This window comes from Zootoca vivipara, chromosome 13 (genome assembly GCF_965207765.1).
Source record: "Zootoca vivipara chromosome 13, rZooViv2.hap1.1, whole genome shotgun sequence".
Lineage (NCBI taxonomy): Eukaryota > Metazoa > Chordata > Lepidosauria > Squamata > Lacertidae > Zootoca > Zootoca vivipara.
Window position 1 is genome coordinate 19,820,534 of NC_142596.1, and position 23,413 is coordinate 19,843,946.

At 45.2% G+C, this 23,413-nt stretch overlaps 1 protein-coding gene across 7 annotated transcripts in view; it reads right to left on the bottom strand.

The window, feature by feature from the left end:
• AKAP13 (A-kinase anchoring protein 13) overlaps positions 1-23,413 on the bottom strand; it is a 233,000-nt gene that overhangs the window by 190,513 nt on the left and 19,074 nt on the right. Inside the window, exon 1 of one of the 7 annotated variants that reach the window (XM_060282933.2) lies at positions 10,724-10,833. The exons of the other annotated variants lie outside the window; for them this stretch is intronic. The gene's annotated coding sequence lies outside the window, so the exon portion shown is untranslated. Of the gene's footprint in view, positions 1-10,723; positions 10,834-23,413 lie in introns of those variants that run through there. 7 annotated transcript variants of the gene reach the window in all.

Consider the following 23,413-nt stretch of genomic DNA (forward strand, 5'->3'; position numbering starts at 1 on the left):
TCATAGTTCTGGGGGATCCAATAATAATTAGGGACACCAACCAAGCTAAAAAACCCGGATTGTAACACTTAACATTCTCTCTGCCCAACAGCTGCATAGCTTGACCGGAGCAAGGCAGCCAAGACAAGAACACGAAGGAATGCAAAAAGCTTCTACCTCCTGAGTTAGAAGAAGAATGGAATGCCCACCCCTAAGACTTAATAAAGCTTTTTAAGGAAGAAGTTGAAATAATAATTTGACAATTTAATTATTAAATAATGGAATGGCAGGCTGCCATTGAGATCTTCGGTTAAAAGCACACACACACACAAAAATTCTTGTAGCAGTGAATTGTGTATAGAAGAGAGGGCTACAATGGTGCTGGCAGGAATCCAACACGCAGGCCCTAGCCGAGAGGTTTGGCTGTGAATCTTTCAATGCCAAGCAAATGGATATTTATATTCTTCTGTGGCAATAGCAAATGGTCTTCCGTGAATGAGAGGTGGGGGGAGGGAGAGAACCAACTACCGTACATATAACGTGCAGTGTGGATCAATGATGGGATTTTCAGGCTGCTGTCCATCACGGCATGTACACAAAAGATTGTCTGAGAACAATAATAATGATTTGGGTTTTGATTATAAATTTAGGTGATCAAGAAAAACTAGCAAGCTATGTTTCAGGAGAATCTAAACCAAATAATTAGCACCATGAGGATAATCTTTTATCCAATTTCTTAGTGCACCCTTCAATATAAGGTCCCAGGGTGGGCTAAAACAATTTAAAAATACAGTATCTTCAGCATTCACAGAAAGCTGTCTAGTGAAGGTGTCAAGACATACCTCTGTGGGTTGGGAATTTCTTGACTTAGGGGCTGCCACACAAAACACCCTTTTCCGGGCTGCCACTCTCCATGCAAAGACCCGAACAGAGGGCAACAGAACTAGCAAAAGGACCCCTTCTGCAGATCTGAAAACCCAAAAGCATCGCTGTAAGGAAGGAGTTAGCCTTTCACAACACAAAAATTGAAATGGCCCATTGGTGAATATATACATTGGAAGCAATTCAGCCTGAATTGAGATAAAAAACAATGATCTGGGACCCCAGATGGGGAGAAAGCGAGGCAAACATTGCAGCAGGCAGCACAAGGACCCACATACACATAGCACCAACATACACCCTGCCGCTCTGGAAATCATTCCCTGCCGATGCCATTTTTGAGGCGGAGCAGGTGGAATCTACATAACATTATCTGTGACTTTGTTTTAGTTTGGGAAACTCTGCAAACTGCATTATCTCAATGATACAGCAACTACTAACATGTCCACAGATTAAAGAAAACAAGATGTGGTGGAAGGTCCTATCAGGTGTAGCTAAAGAATTCCATTGAGGAAGTGCATCAGATTAAGCGATCAGGGGCTTCACATTTTCACTCACCATGGAGAGTGTGCTTCTGCCACCCTCTGGCATGTGTGGCTGGCCCCAGCATGCCTCCAAACCTTGAAGTTGCAGGTGTGGGAGAGGGCACAGTGGTCACCATCCACTCCCCAAGTCCCACAAATGTTTGCTCTTTCTGCGCAGCTAAGGCACCCCAGGGACCTCATTCTGGCAAGGCCAAACCAGCCCTCTCCCCACCCCACCTGGGTCCTGTCAGCATTTTCTCATCCACCTCCGAGGCAAATCAGGCTGCACCCATTGCCCTTTCCTGCAGGCAAGGGAGCTGGGGGAATTTGCTGCGGCTGCACAATGTTCAACTGGGGTAGAAGGAGGAGCCACAATTTTTGGCTTAGCCAAAACCTTTGGACAAGAGCTGATGCCAGAACATCTTCCCCTCCACCCCCAAAAGCTATTAGGCCAGGAAGAATTACACATGGGTCTGTTTTTTTAAATAAAAAAATTAACAGAAGGAGCAATGCTGAACATATGCTCAAGCACACATATACACACACGTGTTTGAAATTTCCACCTGCTCCTATGGTATGTGAAAGTCAAAACAACAAATGCCCTACACTTATGCAATAGTGCCAGGTCAGAACAAAAAGATACAAGGGTTAAAGCCACAGAACAGGTGCAAGAGGGAGGAGGAGGAAGGGGGAAAGGAAAAAGGCGGTCACCTCTCTCCGCCTTGCACATACAGTATATCGGATGCTCTCAGGAAAGGTAAAATGGGAAAGAAGATTTGGAAGATCATGTCTCAGCAGGCTCTAGAGAGCTGCCACCCAACTAGGCGGTACCTTCCACCTCTAAATCTACATGAGAAATGTAAATGTCTCCCCACTGACATGTGATGCCCCACCTTTCCCTTTACTGCTTCAGAGCCCTCTGCAAAAACTGCCCTGCTTGTAAGGCCAGGCGGCAGAATACGCGGGTTCTACTTTGGAAGGTTGCCCATGGGATTACTAAGCACTTCATGGGCTGAGTCCACACTTGGGAGGAACCATTCGTTTATAGGTGTGTTTTTTTGTGAGGCAAAACACTTTAGAAGAGTTTGGATTTGATATCCCGCTTTATCACTACCCGAAGGAGTCTCAAAGTGGCTAACATTCTCCTTTCCCTTCCTCCCCCACAACAAACACTCTGTGAGGTGAGTGGGGCTGAGAGACTTCAGAGAAGAGTGACTAGCCCAAGGTCACCCAGCAGCTGCATGTGGAGGAGCGGAGACATGAACCCGGTTCCCCAGATTACAAGTCTGCCGCTCTTAACCACTACTCCACGCTGGATCTCTTTACTGCCTTTAGATGACGTTCATAGCACAACTGCAGCTACATATCAAGTTACTCCAGTGACACAGAAAGTTTTCCAAAACAGATATTTTCTGAAAAATTCCCAGTGCTTTATGTTTCTGCAGAACGTTTTCTAGTTCATTAGTAACAAAGAATGGATATACAGTACAGCTTTAGGGAAGAGTGGCAGTTTGGCTTTTCAACTGTTTGCTAAATGCAAGTAAATCCAAGGGGTTTATCACTGTCTTATTGGATTGATGATCCATTTTTGTGTGTGCATTTTATATATGTGTACTTTATGTTTGTATTGTAATGGCCGTTGGCTACAAACCATAATAAAAACTTGACTGATAAAAACCAAATATGCTAGATTAGATCACTCTACAGATAGAGCGGCCAATGTTGTGCCCTCTGGATACTGTGGGACTACAACATGGGTAGGCAAACTAAGGCCCAGGGGCCGGATCCAGCCCAATCGCCTTCTAAATCTGGCCCGAGGACGGTCTGGGAATCAGCGTGTTTTTACAGGAGTAGAATGTGTCCTTTTGTTTAAAATGCTGGGTTATTTGTGGGGCATAGGAATTCGTTCATTTCCCCCAAAAAATATAGTCCGCCCCCCCAAGGTCTGAGGGACAGTGGACCGCCCCCCTGCTGAAAAAGTTTGCTGACCCCTGGACTACAAATTCCCTCATCCTTTACACATTTTTCTGTGATGGCTGAGGCTAATGAGACTTGAAGTGCAAGGAGGGCACCACATTGGCTACCCCTGCTCTGCAGTATGAAAAAATCTTTTCAGATGCTAACTGAAAATTTGTTGTTTAGTCGTGTCTGACTCTTCGTGACCCCATGGACTAGAGCACGCCAGGCACTTCTGTTTTCCACTGCCTCCCGCAGCTTGGTCAAACTCATGTTGGCAACCATCTCGGCCTCTGTCACCCCCTTCTCCATGTGCCCTCCATCTTTCCCAACATCAGGGTCTTTTCCAGGGAGCCTTCTCTTCTCATGAGGTGGTCAAAGTATTGGAGCCTCAGCTTCACGATCTGTCCTTCCAGTGAGCACTCAGGGTTGATTTCCTTCAGAATGGATAGGTTTTATCTTCTTGCAGTCCATGGGACTCTCAAGAGTCTCCTCCAGCACCATAATTCAAAAGCATCAATTCTCCGGCGATCAGCCTTCTTTATGGTCCAGCTCTCACTTCCATACATCACTACTGGGAAAGCCATAGCTTTAACTATGGGACCTTTGTCGGCAAGGTGATGTCTCTGCTTTTTAAGATGCTGTCTAGGTTCCTTCATGGATCACTGCCTTGTCGTGGCGAAGGGGCTTGAATAACTCAGAGAAGCTATGAGCTATGCCGTGCAGGGCCACCCAAGACGGACAGGTCATAGTGGAGAGTTTTGACTAAACGTGATCCACCTGGAGAAGGAACTGGCAAGCCACTCCAGTATCCCTGCCAAGAAAACTCCATGGACAAAGACAACTGAAAATTATCAGATGCAAATTACCCTAATAAGGTTAAGTAAATTTTTTTTTTCCCTTCTGGAAAACATACGTCACTGAATTCCTCACTCCTCCTCTGCCCATAAATATGGGAAGGACTGTGCTACAGTGGGAAGCACCCCTTTGCAGCAGGTTCAGTTTGCAGCAGCTCCAGATACAACTGGGAAAGACGCCTAGAGAACTGCTGGCATTCAGTCAATGCACCAACACAACATAAAGCAGCTCCCTATGGAGAGCCAAGTGAGCAGACAGCGTAAGTGTGCAGGCCTACATTCACACTGAACGCTGCGCACTCAGAGGTGGGGAGAAAGACATTTGAAATCCTGAAGCATCCCCACGCACCGCTGGTTGAGTGTCCGTGCCAAGGTTTTTTCTCAAGCCAGCCCTCCAGAGAAATGGCTGTCATTACATCACAGGCACCGCACCCGAGAACCACTAGCTGTACTTGATGCAAAAACAATGTACCTCTGAAATTCCAATTCCTAAACTTAACCAGAGGTCACAACTGAAAACAGTCCACCCATCCCCACCCCCCGGCCCCGGCCTTTTGTGCCTGTTTGCATCAATAACGCCAAGACCCTTCAGGGAGCAGTAACCCAGCCTGTATCCCATTTCACATCGTTCAAAGCCTGGTTGACATGAGCAGGTCCGATCAAATTCCTCGCTTTATCCACGCCTGAATGAAGGGCTCGGCCAAGAGCAAGGAAACCGCAAGACGAGCTATATGATCTTTTGACCCAGTTTTCTGTGACAAAGGGTGAATTGGCCAAAGGCCTGGGTTAGTTAAGAGGAGGTCTCCGACAAAGAAGGCACCTGCGTCGGAAAGAGCTTCCCGGTCTACCTCTGTATACTACGTGGGATCAAGTTTGTGGAATTCTCAAGACATGGCAACTGATGTTGGCTCAAGACTGCTTTCAAACCCATGGAGGACAGTCACATAAACAGCTGTAGGGCATGGCAACGGAAATAGAACCATGCGGCTCAGAGGTGCTAGATTTCCCAAATGCATCTGGCTGGCCACTCTGAAAAAAATGATGCTGGACCAGGAAGGGCCACAGCTCAGTGGCAGAGCTTTGCATGGAGAAGGTCTCCCAGGTTCAAGCCCCAGCTTCTCCAGTTAGGGCTTGAAATGTCCCCTGCCTGATACCCTAGACAGCTGCTGCAGGTCAGCGTGAACAATACGGAACTAAATAGTCTGCCTTGGTATAAAGCAGGCATCCCCAGACTTTGGGCCCTCCAGATGTTTTGGACTACAATTCCCATCTTCCCCAACCACTGCTCCTGTTAGCTAGGGATCATGGGAGTTGTAGGCCAAAACATCTGGAGAGCCGCAGTTTGGGGATGCCTGGTATAAAGCAACTTCCTACATACTTCTGAGCAGCAGAAGCAGAACAACAGTACAAGGGAGGGCTGCTGCCATCAAAACCTTGCTTGTGGGCTTCCCAGAGGAACCCAGCTGGCCATGGCAGGGAACAGAATGCTGGACCTTCGGCCTGAGAAAAAGGGGGGTTTTGTAGACTGGGGTGACCAACGTGACACACATGGGTACAACAGGGCCCTTCAAGCCTTTCCCTCCCCCCAAGCACCCACAAAACCTCAGGGATGGATGGACGGACGGACACACACACACACACTGCTCCCTTGGTTATGAGATGGCAAGGATGATTACCTTTTCCTCCCTTGGAAGGAGCACAGAACTAAAGGTGAGCTTGGTAGAATAATGCACTTCCTCCATCAGCTGCATTGTGCTTTTCAACACTCATATTAATTCAATCTCCGGGAATAAACTTTTACCCAGATCCTTTTATTCCTATTTTCAGGTGTGCTGGCAGGGGTCGATAGGGCTGGATTGCAGTCCAAAGCAGTTCAGAGGGCACCGGGTTGGCAAAGGCTAAGCTGCATGTAGCCTTGCAGGCTTTCAGAGCTACGATGCCAAGTGGGTCAGACGGAGGAAATGTCTCCGCATACTTGTGCGCTAGAACAGATGGCAAACTGGATGAATGAATGAACCCTCTGCAAGCCAATGAAATAGAAGCCAGGCGCTGCTCCTGGATGCTTTGAAAGCAGCTCATTTTCCCATATCCTCTTACAAGTCGTCATCATCGAGAAAGCAAAAAAAGTGCCCTACAGCAGGAGCTGTACAGAGAAAGTGAGCAAGGAGGATAGAAACCCATTATTATTTTTAAATTAGAATTTTACATTGGATTTATTTGTTTACATTACAGTATTGCAATTATAAATGTCTCTAAATAAATACAAATGGATAAAAACAACATGAAATCTCAATGCAAGGCTGACAAGTCAGAAACTACAGATTATCGTATATCCACTAAGTTAGTGGTACACTTGTTCCACTGGTTAAATGTTTTGCGCCAGTTAAACGTCGTTGTGTAAGGTAATGTATAAGCAGGTTGCTGGTAACTTTGTGCAATGCATTTAACAAGTTTCCACTAGCTCAGCTGTTGCACAGGATTCCTCTGTTGAACAACATTAAAACTCGCCTGTCCACTGATGCAACAGCCCTTGTGCTAGTGGACAGAAAACTACCTACTCAGGCCTACCGTTCCCACAGGAGCTGGCAGATACACAGGGTAGAGGTAGGAGGCTAAGACAGCTCAGATGTTGTGGACTACAGCACCCATCTGTCCCAGCCAGCATGGACAACCACCAAGGACTATGGGAGTTGTAGTTCACAACATCTGGGGGGCACCAACTCTCATCAGCCAGGCTCACTGCGGCTCATGGGAGTTGCAGTCCACAGCAACATCTGGGCAGTACCAGGTTAAGGATGGTTAGGATCAAAGCAGAGGACCAAAAGTTGAAGAAACTGCAGAGCCAGGGAGTGCTCTAGGCTGTGGTGCCCATTTCTGGTTTGTATTGTTCACAGATCTTCTAGTCAGCAAGGGGAAGGGCTGTAGCTCCAATGGTAGGCATTTGAGGTCTCAAGTCCAATTCCCAACATCTCCAGGTAGAGAGAATCCCCTGGAGAGACACTGCCAGAGTGTCTTTCACACTGAGCTAAATGTACCAATGGTCTGACTCTGTATAAATGCAGCTTCCTACATTCCTAGTGGTGCAGGGTACAAGGAACTAGACTCACAGATGCCCCCCCCATCCAGAGCCCTAAGGTATGTTTAGAAGAAAGTAAAATTCTGAACTTGTACACTCTAGGTTGCCCACAAACCAATACTGCCTTAGACCCTCTCCAGATTTATGTGTTTAGATGGGTGCATTCTGCAACATGTCACTGATGCAATAACAGTGTGTTCATGGCAGACCACTTCATACTGCTTCACTAGTTGTTCTGAAAAGCTTCCCCAGTGTTACCACATTCTTGCCATCTGGGGGAACATTCTTGCACTATAGCGCAACAAGAACAAGGCCAAGAAAGCACAGAACATTTGTGGTATGGGCAGTTACAGGATTTCAGCAGGAAGCTATAGGAAGCTTTGCACTGATTGGAAATGAAAGTGTATGTCTGCCCCCAACGTTTGCCCCCAACAATATTGAAAGCGTGATCACCATCATGAGCACAAACAGTCATGAACACACAATTTAAAAAGACCCCTGGAGGGGGCTCTCAGCTTGTCTTGGGAAGCTAGTTTAAACATTTTAGAGTCCAGGAAGAAGAGATAGGAGAGGGAGAGGGAAAGGGAACCCCCCCCCCCTTGGCAATATTTATTCTGAGCAGGAAAGGGGGATTTAATGGACACGCTCTGCAAACAGACCAAACTTAAAGTCGCATTGTTAGCCAAAGAGGCCCAAAGAGAGCCCAGCACAAACAAGTTAAGGGCTCCAGTCTTTCCAAAGAAAACACATCTGGAGAAAAGAGCAGGAATCCTTGCAGAACTTCCTCTGGAAAGCAAGCGTGTTGCTACAATAGTTCTCCTCATATGCTGATGCTCCAAAACGCCTGCAAGGTCACTACTGTGCAGATATCTTCCCCCTGCAAACTCACCAGTCAGTCACATGTGTTTTTTTTATGGAGACACCATTTTGGAGATGATAAAGGAACAAAGGGAAGCTGCTGGCTTATACCATGTCAGACTATTAGGTCCATCTAGCTAAGCACTGACTGACAGCAGCTCTCCACCGTTTCAGGGAGGGTCCATTCCCACTTGGAGATGCTGGGGATTGAACCAGTTACCTTCTGAATGCATGCTCTGCCACTGAGCAATGGCCCTTCCTGAAAAATGGTGGTGAGTCAGGTTCCCACATTCTCCCTATACTAGACTACAAGCAGGTCTCACAGCTGTATCCAACACACACACACACACCCTGGCTTATGAAATGACAACTGAGAGGTTCACACTGTTTCTGGGGCAGGTGCAGATTTGCCTGCCAAGCTGAGGACCCTTATTACACAGTGATAAAGGGTGCCTCTCCATAGCTCCCTCTGTTTATCAACACAACAACGGCACACAGAGATGCAATTCCAAAAAGGTGCTTCAAGGCTGCAATGGAAGAAGCCTTGTTGAAGTTTTCTGCAATACCCGGCTTTCTTCAACAAACTGGAAGCTCAACTGATATATATATATATATATATATATATATATATATATATATATATATATCCAAGGGTGACTGGCCTAAAGCAGAAGTGGATGCAAGGTAGAACAGGATCAATTTTTTTCCAATGAAACCACCAATTTTTTTCCAATGAAAAAACCCAATGAGAGCTGGACTTGTACATGGAAGGTCGGTGAGTGCAGTGCAGCTCCAGTACTGAAAAAGCCATTCCTAGGCTCAGAGTGTGCTCAGATTGTTCTTTAATTCTAACTACAAGTCTCTGCACCTGTTGCTGGTTGGTAGCTCCTCAGGTTCAATAAGGGGGGGGGGAATCAAAGTAGATGTGATAAGACAACTCTATCCACCCCGGTATAAAGTGCTGTAAAAAAAAAAGTGCAGTTTCATACATTCCACAAATCAGCAAAACCAACTCGTTTCACTACTAATGATGCAACTCAAGAGCAGGTCCCCTGCAATCCCCAGTTTAACATTGACAAATGTGCATTTAGCACATCCATTATGTGCTGAGGTATTCCCAAAGATTTCTAAATTAACTGGAGCAGCAAATACCTGTTCAAAGTTTACCATCCTCCCCCCCCCTACACAAACACACACACACACACACACACACACAGAGAGAGAGAGAGAGAGAGAGAGAGAGAGAGAGAGAGAGAGAGAGAGAGAGAGAGAGAGAGAGAGAGAGAGAGAGAGAGAGTACAGATGACAGGCAGTTATATAGTACTGTAAGTACCTTTTCCTAAGACCTATGCATTTAAAGCAATCTATATACATTTCAGTAACCATTGAAACCCTGCAATGGTAAGTCAACATCCTTATTCCCATCATCAGTCTATCTGCAGCACTCAATACTAGCTAAAGCTTCTGGACCAGCCCCAAGGGCAACCCTGCAGAAAGCATGTTGCAGTAATCTATGTAATGTAGACAATACCAAGCTATAGGTGGACCAATGGTCTGGCTTGAGTCAAGGCAGTTTTGTATGTTTCAGGTTAGTTCTCTTTCTTCCATGCCCCACATATGCAATCCTAGCTGCATTCAGTTTCCTGGGAGTAAGTCCCACCAATGATGGTGGGGCTGGTGTCCAAATGACTTATGGATTGTGACTCTGATAATTTCCATGTAAGTATATACCCGTCAAGAGGCCAGTTAAAAAGTGTGTGGATTTTCTAGTCTTGTGGGTTTTCCTTGCAAGACTTGGGAGTTAATGGAAATTTGTTCTGGAAGCAGTTCAGCTACAATAGATTTGTACCCAAAACGTTTTCACTCCTCCTCCACTACAAACCCACACGTGCACACGCACCTCTGAATCAATGGTAGTATATTACACAAAACATGAATCACACGAACAAGGCGCCATCGCACAGAGCATGTCTTTGTATATAAGGAAAAGTCCCTCTGCAAAAGAACAGACACCAGCTAACAGCCCATCAAACCTGCTACAAATGATTATTAAATCAAAAGGAGGCAGAAACAATGTCAGCTCTGTGTGCGCTTTTCGCTGTTGAATAATGACAGTGTTTAACTTTCCAGTGTAAAAAGCATTACCGCTCTGGACCCAACTTGAAAGCTGAACAGACTGCAGACTTAATTAGGCCCTTCCCTCTTTAAAGCTACCAGGCTGGAATATTTATCAGGTAGGTCTGCAGAGTTTCGTACGCTGAGCTTGCAGAGCTTTGGCAAACATCAGCATATGTCATTTTATTATTGCTTCCTTGCTCCAAAACATACCTTAAGATGAGTGACAAAACAGAAGCCAGGAAAATATTTAACTAGCTTTAGGAACCCAAGCAAATGCAAAGGAGAACAGGGGCCCCGCGCAAATACACTGTCTCCACTCTCAGCGTCCCAACCAGCTGCCAACAGAGACTACTGATGCACAATATATTTTGCCATGAAGCACAAAGCAAAATTCCAAGGTTTAGCTAGGAAAGGATAATTCAGATTCCTTCAAAGCACTGCACGATTGTAGGTTAGAATCCCTACATCCCACCTACGGTTACAAGAGTGAGCAGAAGGAGTCGGGTTTGCCTGCCCAGGTTTGGTTCGTCGTCTCAGCTTTTTGCTCCCTCTCGCCCGCAATCCCAAACACACACACAGGTTCCTCTGTCCTCCCTCAGCGATGTACCTGAACGCAATGCAGAAGTCACCAATTAACCAGAAAATCCTGTTTCCTCCAACACCAGGAAAGTACAGTTAGCAGCTTCAGAACAAAGAAACCAATCGAACTGTGATTTAAAATCCTAGGTTGCTCCAAAGCTGGTAACCAGAGTTCCCTGGTTTGGGGGGGGGGAAACTATGGTAGACTTCTTCTGCATGGCAACCCGGAGTGCCACAAATGGAGGGGGGAATGGTTGTGTGCACCGATCCCAAAGCTCACTCAAACGCAGCCTCTGCCATGCTGTGCTTCCAAGGCTCTCTGAACACATTGGAAGCCTAGCGCAGCCGCAGAAATAGATCATGCTCCCAAGCTCAAGGAGTGTGGGGCTTTTCCATGTTTACACTCCACTGCGGAGATGCTCTTAGCACTTCGCACAGGCACAAGGGAGACTAGCTCCAGCCATCCTACTGAGCAGGGAGCTGGAGAAGAGGGCAGGGAATCAAACCTAAATTAGGGTTACCAGACATCCCCGGTTCCCGGGGACAGTCCCCGGATTTGCAAATCTGCCCCTGGACAAATTCCGTCCCCGGAATGTCCCCAGATTTGCAAATCTGTCCCTGGGAAACATGGCAGTGGCAGCCTCAGCAGCCCAGAGCCAACCTAGTAGCGCAGTTGGCTCTGGCTGGCTTCAGGAGCTGCTCGCTGCCACCGCCACTGCTGAAGGGGAACCAGGGACATCCGGCGGTACAGATCTGCCCCCTTCCCCCGTTTGTTTTGACAGATCGGGGGAGGCTCAGGAGTTGTGGGTGGGCAGCGCAAGGCCCGCGGTTTCCCTGCCACGCAAGGTGCAAAGCCCTCCTTTTGCACCCTGTGAAACATAAATGCACAGTTTAAAAACTGGGCAACGGCCGGCTGCAACTCCCGAGCCTCCCCCGATCAGTCAAAACAAAGGGGGAAGGGAGCAGGAGATCGGGGGAGGCTCGGGAGTCATGGGCCGTTGCCATTTTTTAAAAAAACCCTGTGCATTTATGTTTCACAGGGTGCGAAAGAAGGGCTTTGCACCTTTATACAATATGCATGTGTGTTTGGGCCCAGGGTCTTTTGCCTCACCATCCCCACTATTGACTCCCTGTTGCTACTCAGGTTCAAAAATAAAAATAAAAAATAAATGTCCCCCGATTCATTGAAAAAAATCTGGTAAATTATTGTTTGTTTTGGGCTTAGGAGATGCTGCACATGCCTTGGAAACTCAGCGTTAACTGATGTCAGCAAGGAAGGGGATAGTGGCCTGGCAGCTACAAGTTCTGGCAGGCAACCACACACCAGCATCTCTACATCAGAAACGCCCTTCCTAAGCACCTGATACACAGGGTTTAAATACCGTAGCACTGGAAAAGGTTCATAAAAGCACAATCAAGATGAACAAGGGACTGGGGCAACTCTATGAGGATAGGTTGCAACGTTTGGGACTTTTTAGTTTAGAAAAAAAGCTGAGTAGGAGGTGGCACAAGAGAAGTTTATGAAATTACACAGTGCATGGGAAAAGCGGAGGGAAGTTCTCAGAGTTCCTTGTGAAGAGGGACTTCCTTGTGAGGGAAGCAGGAGCTTCCAAAAGACTTCTCAGCACTCTTAAACTACAGCTCCCAGAATTCTTTGTGGGAAGCCACAACTGTTTAAAGTGGTATCATAGCACCCTCAAGTATGGATTTGGGAACAACTTCTTGTGTACGAAAAAGAAAACAGGCAGATATTTCCTGGGTCAGCACTTTGGGCAGCAAGTTTATAATTAGCTGAAGAGGGAACATTCTTCAGCCACAAGTATTAATTACACTCAGCAAGTCTTGGATACCTCCTGTGGGTCTAATCATCGCTCTGGTACATTTCTCAGAGACAAATTCCCCCTCCTCATTGCTCAACGCCATAACCACAACACACACACACACACACTCCCTCCTTCTTGGCTGTTTTTTTCTCTTTTACACAGACGGTGCATTATCAGAAGTTCCTGCTATTCATTCTGCTTCCTGTTTGGTAGTGAAAAGACCCTTTTTATACATCTCTCTCTCCCCCTGGGCGAGAGAGGCTGTTAAGACAACCAGAAGAAGGGTTTACAATACAGCAGATAAGGCACTTCAGACTTATTCGGCAGGAAGGGGTGGCAAGGCTCAACAGCCGCAGTTAGAAAAATAAAACCTCAGAAACAAAGGCAGCAAGTCCAACCATTTTCTTGTCGAAGATGTGTAGCTGCACACCCTAAAAGATGCATCTTGAAAAAGAGGGTGAAGCAACTGGACACTCTTGTGTCCTTGGAGAGCTTTTTGGTAAGCGGAACCTAAAGTTTTGTTGGTAACTTTGGGGGAAATCGGGCTCCAAACAGCTCCACTCAGGGCTGCAGATTTTTTATTTTGCTGTTTTGGGGTGGGTGGCTCAACCATCACTTTCTGCCACTCCCCTTTCCACACCCACAACTCCACAATGTTTCCTTTCCAGCAGTGCTCCTGAACAGAGCAGCAGAACCTCACTTTGTTCCTTCCTCAGATTTGCAGAAAACATCACACATTAAACATCTCCACACCAGCGACCTGAAAAATGTGTGCTGAGAATTTACAATCGGTTTCACTTATTTTCTAACTCTGCTTAGCATGCTCCTGCACAGAGGGATGTAGTCATATAGTTGCACAAAATAGCAGATTTGAATAGATTTGCACATAACCCCCAACCCCAACTCCAAAACTGCACAAGCAAATTTACAACTTCCTGACTGTTTGCTTGTGAACTTCCTCAGCAGGGTTTTGTTGGGTTTTTTGTTTTGTTTTTTTTGAAGTGTATGCACAGCTATCTACACACATGCCTTGTTTGCTACTTACTGTAATTGCCATAACAGAAATTTGAAGAAAAATTAAAAAATTAAAAGGCAGAGACAAACACAAACACCAGTACAGTCATACCTCGGTTTGAGTACTCTCGGTTTGAGTACTCCGCAGACCCGGAAGTGCTTACTTCCAGGTTCCGTGGTGCGCGGATGTGCAGAAGCGATCTGTGCAGTGTGCGCATGCACAGAAGTGCTCTATCGGCACTTCGTGCATGCGCATAAGAGGTGCTCTGTTTAAGTACTGCTCGGGGAGCGCATGGCTCCCCGGAACCAATTGCGTACTTAAACTGAGGTACCACTGTACAACCGAAATTGCTCCTCACACTGACAGGCAGTGTGCTGTAATGGTTAGTGTGTCAGATTAGGTCCACCAGTGTTCAAATCCCAACTCAGCCAATAAAGCTCACTGGGCGACCTTGGGCCAGTCACTGCCTCTCAGCCTAACATACTTCACAGGGTTGCTGTGACGACTGAATGAGGAGGAGAATCTACAATTCTGTGATAAATGAATGAAATAATTGCATAAAAAATACAAATTCAAATGCATGTGGGCATGGACTTATAGGGTAGTGAAAAGAACGGTCTTTATGGACATTGGTCAAGCAGGGTGAGTGCAGATGGAAGAGTTCACCACCAGCATGCCTGGTAAAGTACTTTATTATCTGGAAGGGAATAGGAAGCATTACAGCATCTGGTAACTCAATTTGAAGTAAGGACTCTGAACAAGCTCTTCCTTTCCAGCAGAGTACAACCAGATGGATTGTTTGTGTTTTAATTCAGTGCAGTGTGGCTTTAAAAGAAAAAAGAAAAACCTACACATTGCCATAATCTACAACAACTCAGAAGTGAAACGGGATGTGAAGAATATAGAGAACTCTGCAACCTTCAGGTGGGAAGTGTAAAACCAGTAAAAGGCTTTTGGAGGTGGAAGGAGTAGAGATTATTCTTTTTTCCATTAGAGGAAAGGCTTGATCTTGCAGCGCATTGAGGGGGATTAACAGGCTATAATTCAGCTCCATTTGTGACATCTACTTCACCTAAACACCCCATGCATTAACAAAATATTACAGCCACCCCACACCTAATGATCGCCTGCAAAAGAAAATATCTCTCTCTCTCTCTCTCTCTCTCTCTCTCACACACACACACACACACACACTCACACACACACACACTCACACACACACAAACCCAGTAAGGACCATTTATTACACAGCCTACAAGATGACAGAAATGAAGATTCAATGTGGAATTGTCTTCTCAGGAAACAGTCTGTGCACTGCAATCCAGCAGAATAGATTGCACAATGTGATACTGAACAAAGAATTCAGCAGAGAACGTGTCAAATTTCTTTTCTTTCTTTTTTAAAGGAAGGACATTCTAACCCTCAAGCGAGCAAGAGCATCAGCAATGTCTGGTGTGAAACTCAGAAGCGCGGAATAAAATTCCCAGTGGTCGGCACTCAGGCTTTCAAGTGTCCAATATAGCTTCTTCTCACCCCTTTTCTGACTAGCAAAAGCTGGATGAAATTTGCAAAGCTTGCAAAATACCCACCAGATTCCTTTAACTTGCATGATTTGTAAGCATCACATAATTCGGGTTATTTTAGTACAGTTAGTCTTAATACAGATTAGTCTTTGAGCACAGACTATATAGAGCCCGGAGAGCTTCTTCTTCCCGTAAGGGCAAGGTCCCAAGATAAAATCAGTACTTTCCAAATGAAGATCCAAACTGCACTTGCCACATAAGATCAGCACTGACTTTGAACTGAACAACAATGCTGGCAAGGATGTGTTTAGTCCTCTCATCCCACACACAGTTCCCCCAATTTAAGCACATTCATGCACACCTCAAAACTGCTGCCAGGCCCACTAACAGCTCTTCTGGAGTTATAAAAATAAACACTTCTTGAGAAGTCCTAACGACTGTATAGCATCCCTATCTAGTCAGCTGGAAGACTGTCTTGTGCACCAGCAGAAGAGTGGCTATTTACAAGCCCATACTAAGTGTGACCCCCCACACACACACACACTCGCCCCTAATGCTGAGCAATTTGTTGTACGCCCACATCACCAAATGGGCCATATGGATTCAATAAGGGCTCTTACTAAAACTCACAGCAGCGTGGTTTGCTTTTAACCCGTCCAGTTATTCCTAAGCATCATAGTCGATTTCAGTTAGGCCCTACAGCTGCTGGCAGAGAGAAGGCAAGCACAGGATTGAAAAGAAAAGAAAAAGTTAACCAGATTTTAATTTAGTCAGGTTCTTTTGGTTATGCAACGGATTATGTAATAGCATGGACACAAGGAGACAGCAAGAGCAGGCTCAACTATTAACGCACATGCCTATGGGCCAACCTGATTTTCCAAATGCTCAGCAATTCCACCTGCATGAGAAAAAGTTGAAACTGAGGTGACCAGCTGTGACCAGCTGACAAAAAGCACAGTCTTCAGGAGCAGCATCCTTATCCAATGTCTCATGTCTCCATTTTCCAATCCCTTAGGAGAAGTGGGGCCCCTGTGCCTCTCTATGTTGCCTGACTGCTCCTCCCATCTTCTCTAACCACTGACCACACTGGCTTAAGCGGATGGGGATAGGAGTCCAACATCACAAGGGTGGCCAGAACTCGTGTCCCTCCCCTATTTCTAAGTGCTAGCAAGGTCCAAATTTAACAGGTCAGAAGCCATAGCAAGTTATCTTGTAAATCAAATCAAATCAAATACCTTAACTGGCATCACAGTATAAAATATTTCAGGTCACTGGGATAATTAAAAGGACACGGGTGAAGCTGTCGAGGGTCATAAGGTCACACTGTGATCATTTGCACTTAGATATACTGCTTCGCCCGGTATGTTCCCCGAAAGGATGGTTCGTTGGGAACCCTTTCAGGTAAAATTGTGACTAAAAAGGAAGGTACTAAAGCAGTGACATCTTTGTCCTGATCTGCCAGGAGAAACCTCATTTGACTTCTTCTCAAGAGTTATAGGCCAGAGGTCCAACATTTTGCTCAGCATCGGTTGGTGAGGTCTGCTGTGTAGAGAGCAATCTAACAGAATGTGGTCCATTGAATCAGGTACTTATTGGTTGCAGGCACACAAACTGGCTCAATATGAGGTATGTGAGAATCTACCATTGGTTACTGCAGAGGGGAAGGCATTTAATCTCGCAAGCATAAAGGCTCTTCAATAGGAAGGGAGTAGTAGATCCTTTAGATATCTGGGCACAGGTTCCGTAGGGCGTTGTAATACCTAAGGCCTCCGGAGAACAGGATCTCGGAGTATGAGGTAACAAGCACTGTCTTTCATGGACATAGAGCCGCTGCTTGATTATTTGGAATATGTAACTTTCATCACATGCTTCAAGGCTCTCGAGAGCAATGCCCAAACTACGGATTTTATCTTGAATTGCTCTATACCATCTACTAGATGAAATGCGGTCTTCAAGCACAGAGGTTAAGGAGGAGTTAGATGTTGTTCTAAAGTGGACTTTCAGCCAGGCCTTGATTGCAGCCAGCCAGGCATTGGTTTCCATCAGATGTTGACCCGTTTCAACACATAAGGTTAAGTAAGTTATCTTGTATAGAATGGTACACAGTATGGTGTGAAAAAAGTGGATAGAGACGAGCTTTCTCCCTCTCACATAATACTACAACTCGGGGACAATTCTATGAAGCTGAATGCTTGAAGATTCAGGAAGATTCAGGACAGACAAAAGAAAGTACATAGCTGAAAACATGGAGCTCGCCCCCACCAAGAGGCAGTGTTGGCCGCCATCTTGGATGGCTTTAAGAGAATGTATGCAATAAGGCTATCATTGGTTGCTAATTGTGATGATTATTTATTACTACTATCGTTATATTTGTTAACCCACTTTCAACACCAGATCCTAGGACGGGTTACTACAACCATTTAAAATCCAGAAGTCAGTAACAGTTAAAGCAAATTATAGGGCGGGTCCTGAAAACACGCATCTCGAATGTCAAAGAGGCCAGGGTAAAGAAACACCTCAGCATTTGCTGAAAGCTGCATAAGGAAGCTGACACATGCAACTTGGGAGGGGGGGTTCCACAACTTAGGGGCTGCCACAGAGAAGACCCGCTCGCAGGCCACAAACTTCTGGTGGCTATGTTCTACTGGTACAAAATAGCATGCTTCTGAACACCAGAGAATTGCAAGTGGGAAGAGAAGTGCTGTGCTCATGTGTATTGATTGGCCTCTGAGAACAGAGTGCTGGACTAGAGACTAGATGGGTGTCTGGATTGATCCAGCAGGACTCTTGTCAGGTACGATGCACTCCAGAACCAAAACAGCCTTGGGAAGGAGATCAACCTCCACAGCAGATGAAAGTTCTAAGATTGGAGGCCGTGGGAATATAGAAAAGGCCAAGAAACAGATTAGCTCCCGTACCATCACCACTCCTCCAGAAGTCGCAGAAAGACATCAAACTAGTCCAAATAATCAGAATAGGTAAAAGGTGAAAAGGGTATGTTCTCTCCTGCCCGGGTTGAGCTACTCCAGGAAAAAATGGGCTTGTGTAGGAAAGAGATCTGATCTTATTTATCTATCACATTTGTATTCTGCTCTTCCTCTAAGTGGCTTGCAAATTAACCACTAATTTCTCAACCCTGAGAGACTGAAGCTAGGAGAAGGCAATCAGTCCCAAACCAGCCAAACAAGCTTTATGACCAAGCAGAAATTTGAACCTAGGTGTCCCCAGTCTTAGTCCAGCCCTATCCACTACAAACATAATGGTCCTCAAATGCATATCCACTCTAGACAAAGCAGTGTTTGAAAACTGAGTGCAAGTCAGCCCCAGCAAAGCGTACAGCTTCTCCGGGTGTGTTTTTAGTTTGATCCAAAAACACACCCCACTGGGCGTTTCCTAGAACACAAGTGTTGCAATGTTTTTTTCCAGGATGGAGTCTGTTCATCCTGCAGACTTTGCAAGGGAGTTGGTTCTATCAAGTCACAGCCTTTGTTGTGCCAATCCTTAATTAAATTGAGTATCGTTCCCAGGGTATGTTCCAGAGCCACGTGAAGCTACCACCTTGCTGAAGCTAAGCAGATCAGTGCCTGGATAGAAGAGTGCCTTGAAACATGTAAGCCGTTTTTGATTCCAGGACCGAAGGCTGGCAGGATATAAAGACAAATAATTATTCAAGAAGCACACTTAAGACATTTGTTCTCAGCAGTTCAAACCAAATACCCCATAGGCCAGTGAAAGAACGTATACTCTGTACACAGTCAATCCCCAGGTTCAACACTTGGCTATCTCCACTTAAAGCAGCAGTAGGCAACTTAAGGCCCGTGGGCCGGATGCAGCCCAATCGCCTTCTCAATCCGGCCTGCAGATGGTCCAGGAATCAGCGTGTTTTTACATGAGTAGAATGTGTCCTTTTATTTAAAATGCATCTCTGGGTTATTTGTGGGGCATAGGAATTTGTTCATATTTTTTCCCAAAATATACCAGTCCGGCCCACCACATGGTCTGAGGGACGGTGGACCGGCCCATGGCTGAAAAAGGTTGCTGACCCCTGACTTACAGGATCTGAAAGACTTTCACCTGGTAGTGGAGAATGACTGCTATTCAGAATTGTCAATACTGGGATATAGATGAACTAATGTTCTTACTCAGAATAAGGCAGCTTTAGGTGTGCTCAGGATGCTTCCTCCCCCACCCCACCCCCCAGTTACTGATTCAGAGATGTGCCAATCTGTCACCACATTAGGCAATTACAGGATGACTTAATCTTTAGCAGGTCTGAACCAATTATCCATGTAACTTTTCCATGGAGGCAAATCTGACAGGAAAGCTATTCCAGAGAAGATCCCATATTATTATTATTACTTCTTGAACTTGTTTGTTATTTGTGAATACAAAGGTCTCTGAGTGACATACTACAATTTTTAAGAGCATAAGAATGGGTGGTGGTAAGGTTAATCATAATAATAGCACCGTGCAATCTGTTAAGAAAATCTACAAAACTCCAGCGGCAGAACCAGAAGCTAAAAACAGGCAAGCATTGTCACCAAAGTCTGAGAAAAGCTTTTAACTCGGAACCAAAATGAGGCCTCTTCCCTTGTCGCCACCCTCTGAGCCTCTCAAAGGAAAGACTCAGATAAAAATCCAAGCGTCTGTGTAGGTTCATATTGGAAGACATGTTGCAAAAGATAATGGGGGTCATGAGCTGTAAAGTTTTAAAGGTCAAAATAGCACTTTGAACTGAGCTCAGAAATGTACAGGCAACTACTGCAACTGCGGCAAAATTGGTGTTGCAGAAAACACACAACCTACATGGAGGTTACGTTCCGGAGATCATGCCTAGAGCCAAAATCACATTGGGTTCAATGGAGGGTGGAATTGCCAGTCATCTTCCCCAGAGCCCCACCCCCTTTCTGTTCCCCTTTTAAGCTTGCTTGCTTGCTTGCTTGCTTGCTTGCTTGCTTGCTTGCTTGCTTGCTTGCTTGCTTGCTTGCTTGCCACATGCATAAAGCTGAATGTGCACAAGTTAAATGTGTGAAAGTTGCAGGCTTATTGTATCTGAAGAAGTGTGCATGCACACAAAAGCTCATACCTATGACAAACTTAGTTTGTCTCTAAGGTGCTACTGGAAGGATTGGGGTTTTTTTGTATTTGAATTGTCACAGACTCACAACAGGGCTTTCTCTGTGATGGCTCCCTGCTTGTGGAGTGCCCTTCCTGGTAAGAGGAGGAGGAGGAGGAGGAGGAGGAGAAGTTTGGATTTGATATCCCGCTTTATCACTACCTGAAGGAGTCTCAAAGCGGCTAACAATCTCCTTTCCCTTCCTCCCCCACAACAGACACCCTGTGAGGTGAAGGGGGCTGAGAGACGAGCCAGTGTGGTGTAGTGGTTAAGAGCAGTAGACACGTAATCTGGGGAACCAGGTTCGTGTCTCCGCTCTCCCCATGCAGCTGCTGGGTGACCTTGGGCTAGTCACACTTCTCTGAAGTCTCTCAGCCCCACTCACCTCACAGAGTGTCTGTTGTGGGAGAGGAAGGGGAAGGAGAATGTTAGCCGCTCCTTCGGGTAGTGATAAAGCGGGATATTAACCACTACACCACACTGGTGTATAGAGGAGTTAAAACATTCCTGTTTGCCTGGGCATTTGAAGGCTGAATGTTTCTGTTCTAGGCACCTTTGAAACTATTGCTGAGAGAGTATCGCGGTCAGATGTTTTAAACTTGCTAGTTTATTTTAACTTTAATGCTTTAACAGCATTGTGTCTGCCATCTTAGGCTCCTTCAGGAGGAAGGGCAGGGTATAAATTTAACAAATTCTGCATTAATTGAAGTTTATGGACAGTTTTCAAAGGAAGATCATGTTTTAGCGATCCGATCTATGAGAGCGTAGATTAGCCAAGTTATCCCTGTTCAAATAGTGATTCCACTGTGGGGTGACCAGCAGGATAGTTCTTGAAGTACAAAGATTATTTACATACACACCAACCAAGCTCTGAATGCGCCGCAATGACTTAAAACGTATATCCAAAATTGAGGATAAACTAAATAAGATTAGTAAGGAAAGTTGCAAACTAGTTGCTTGTGCCATCTTATCTATCAATCTAATGAGCAATTCTAAGTCGATGGATCCCTGGAAAAACAGTTACACACAGAGAAAACAGCACCATACAGCATTTCCGTATTTATATACCTAACAAGAACATTGGTGTAGAGAGAGAGAATGAAGAAGAAACAGACATTCAGCGGACACCAAGCATTGTGTCCAAATTGGGGCCATTATCTCCAACTTCCGAGTTTTTATCAATAGTCACACCTCTCTTGGCTGCTAAGTAAACCTGAACTGAGCTTGTAAACACTTCCAGCATTAATAACAAGTTGATATGGGAATTCCGTTTCCTTTGATGACTTGTCAGAGCCATCAATAGAGCCTCAATAATACTGGCACCAGCAGAACTCCTCCGTTTGAGCTGTCATGTGGGAAAGCACTTCCCTTATTTGCTTAGCAATTGCACTTGTCCATTTTTTTTAATTTAAAAGGCCAGAACTGATAAAGACAGGTAAAGTTGAGAGTCCTCAAGCTGGCAGGTCTTCAGATGTTCAGATCTTGGGTCGGTGTTGCCCAGAGTAGATAGAGCAGCTGTTTTTCACTCCATACGTCTTTCTAAATGAAATTAATTTCTATTGTGGAAAAACCAGCCAATTCATGGACAGCAAACAGTAGACAGAAGACTACTAGCCTAGCCTTAAGTTACATATATACCCTCATTTACTTAGTTCAACAGTTGGAAGAGGGCATTTTCAGCAATTGCCTCCAATCCTCTAGAATTACCGTATTTTTCTGTCTATAAGACTCCCCCATGTATAACACACTCCCTATTTTGGGGGACTCAGATTTAAGAAAATGGGGGGAGACGTATCCGTGTATAACATGCCCCTAAATTTCTGACATTATTTTTAAGGGGAAAAACCTAGTCTTATACACAGAATAAGTTAAATCTGCCATCATGGATTCATGCAAATAAATACTCTGCACTGCGATATGTATTTTACAATGCCTTGCCCCATTAGGTGGTATGCTGCCAGCATTTCACCTACGACCATGCAAATTGGTCTAGGACCCTGGAGACGGGGACTCTGCTGCACATATGGTAATGGGTCTTCACCCGCCTCCACTCTCACCCAATCCTGGACCACTACACACTTCTGTATAGATGCATTTGGGGGGGGGAGGATTAAGATGGATAAAAATGCAGCTCTGAAAGGTCACAGATCAGCGGAAAAGTCTCAGGAGGCCATCACCTTGGTGAAGCTCAGCAGGTCGGGAGCCAGCCAACAGCCAGATAAGTGACAGTCTGGGAACAACATGTACACAGCTGCACAGGTTATAAATGCAAAAAATAAAAAATGGTCCAGGTCCAGTCCTCACAGCATCGTCAGGTAGGGCTTGGAAAGATTTCTGCCTGTAGAGCTTCTGCCATTCCTTGCAGATAGCACTTAGCTACATGGTTTAATGTCTGACTCAACAGAAAGCAGCCCCCTGTGTTCAGTGCCAGATTTACGTATCAGCTAAACAAGCTATATAGCTTAGGGCCCCAAAAAAATTAAAGGAAAAAAACCCTGAATGTACATTTCCAAAATATAAGATAAAAGACAAATAAAAAACCCCAACATACAGCAACAGTGTTTTGTGTTGTGTAGGCTCCTATGATGTAAGTAATGAGCCCCACCTGCTAGCCTGCTCCCTAAAATATCACTGGTTTGCTCATTTCTATATACAGGGTGCCTACATTCTGCATGTGCAAATAGATACCTATTTAGATACCTATTAGGTCCATAAATTACCATAACAAAAAACAGTGACAATTTGTTGTTGACAAAAAAACAGCTGGACATATAAAGGACCCCATTATAGCTTAGGGCCTCATCAAACCTAAATCCGGCCTTGACTGTGTTCCTAAGCACATGAACACGTCAAAAAAGATTAAGTGACAACACTCAGCTGTGATAGATGTTAATGGATGAGCAAATGCCTGTCGTCTTAGAATTGGGTCTTTCAGAAAGTGCAATACATGTTTGCAAAATTGGATGGGAGGAATTTGCTTATATGCATGGGAAGAGCAAACATTGACCATTAACTGTTTTAAGATTATGTAGAAAGACACTATAAACTCAATGCTATGTTCATTCATTTATTTTTTCAGAGACTATTAATTTTTATTTAATCAATAAAGA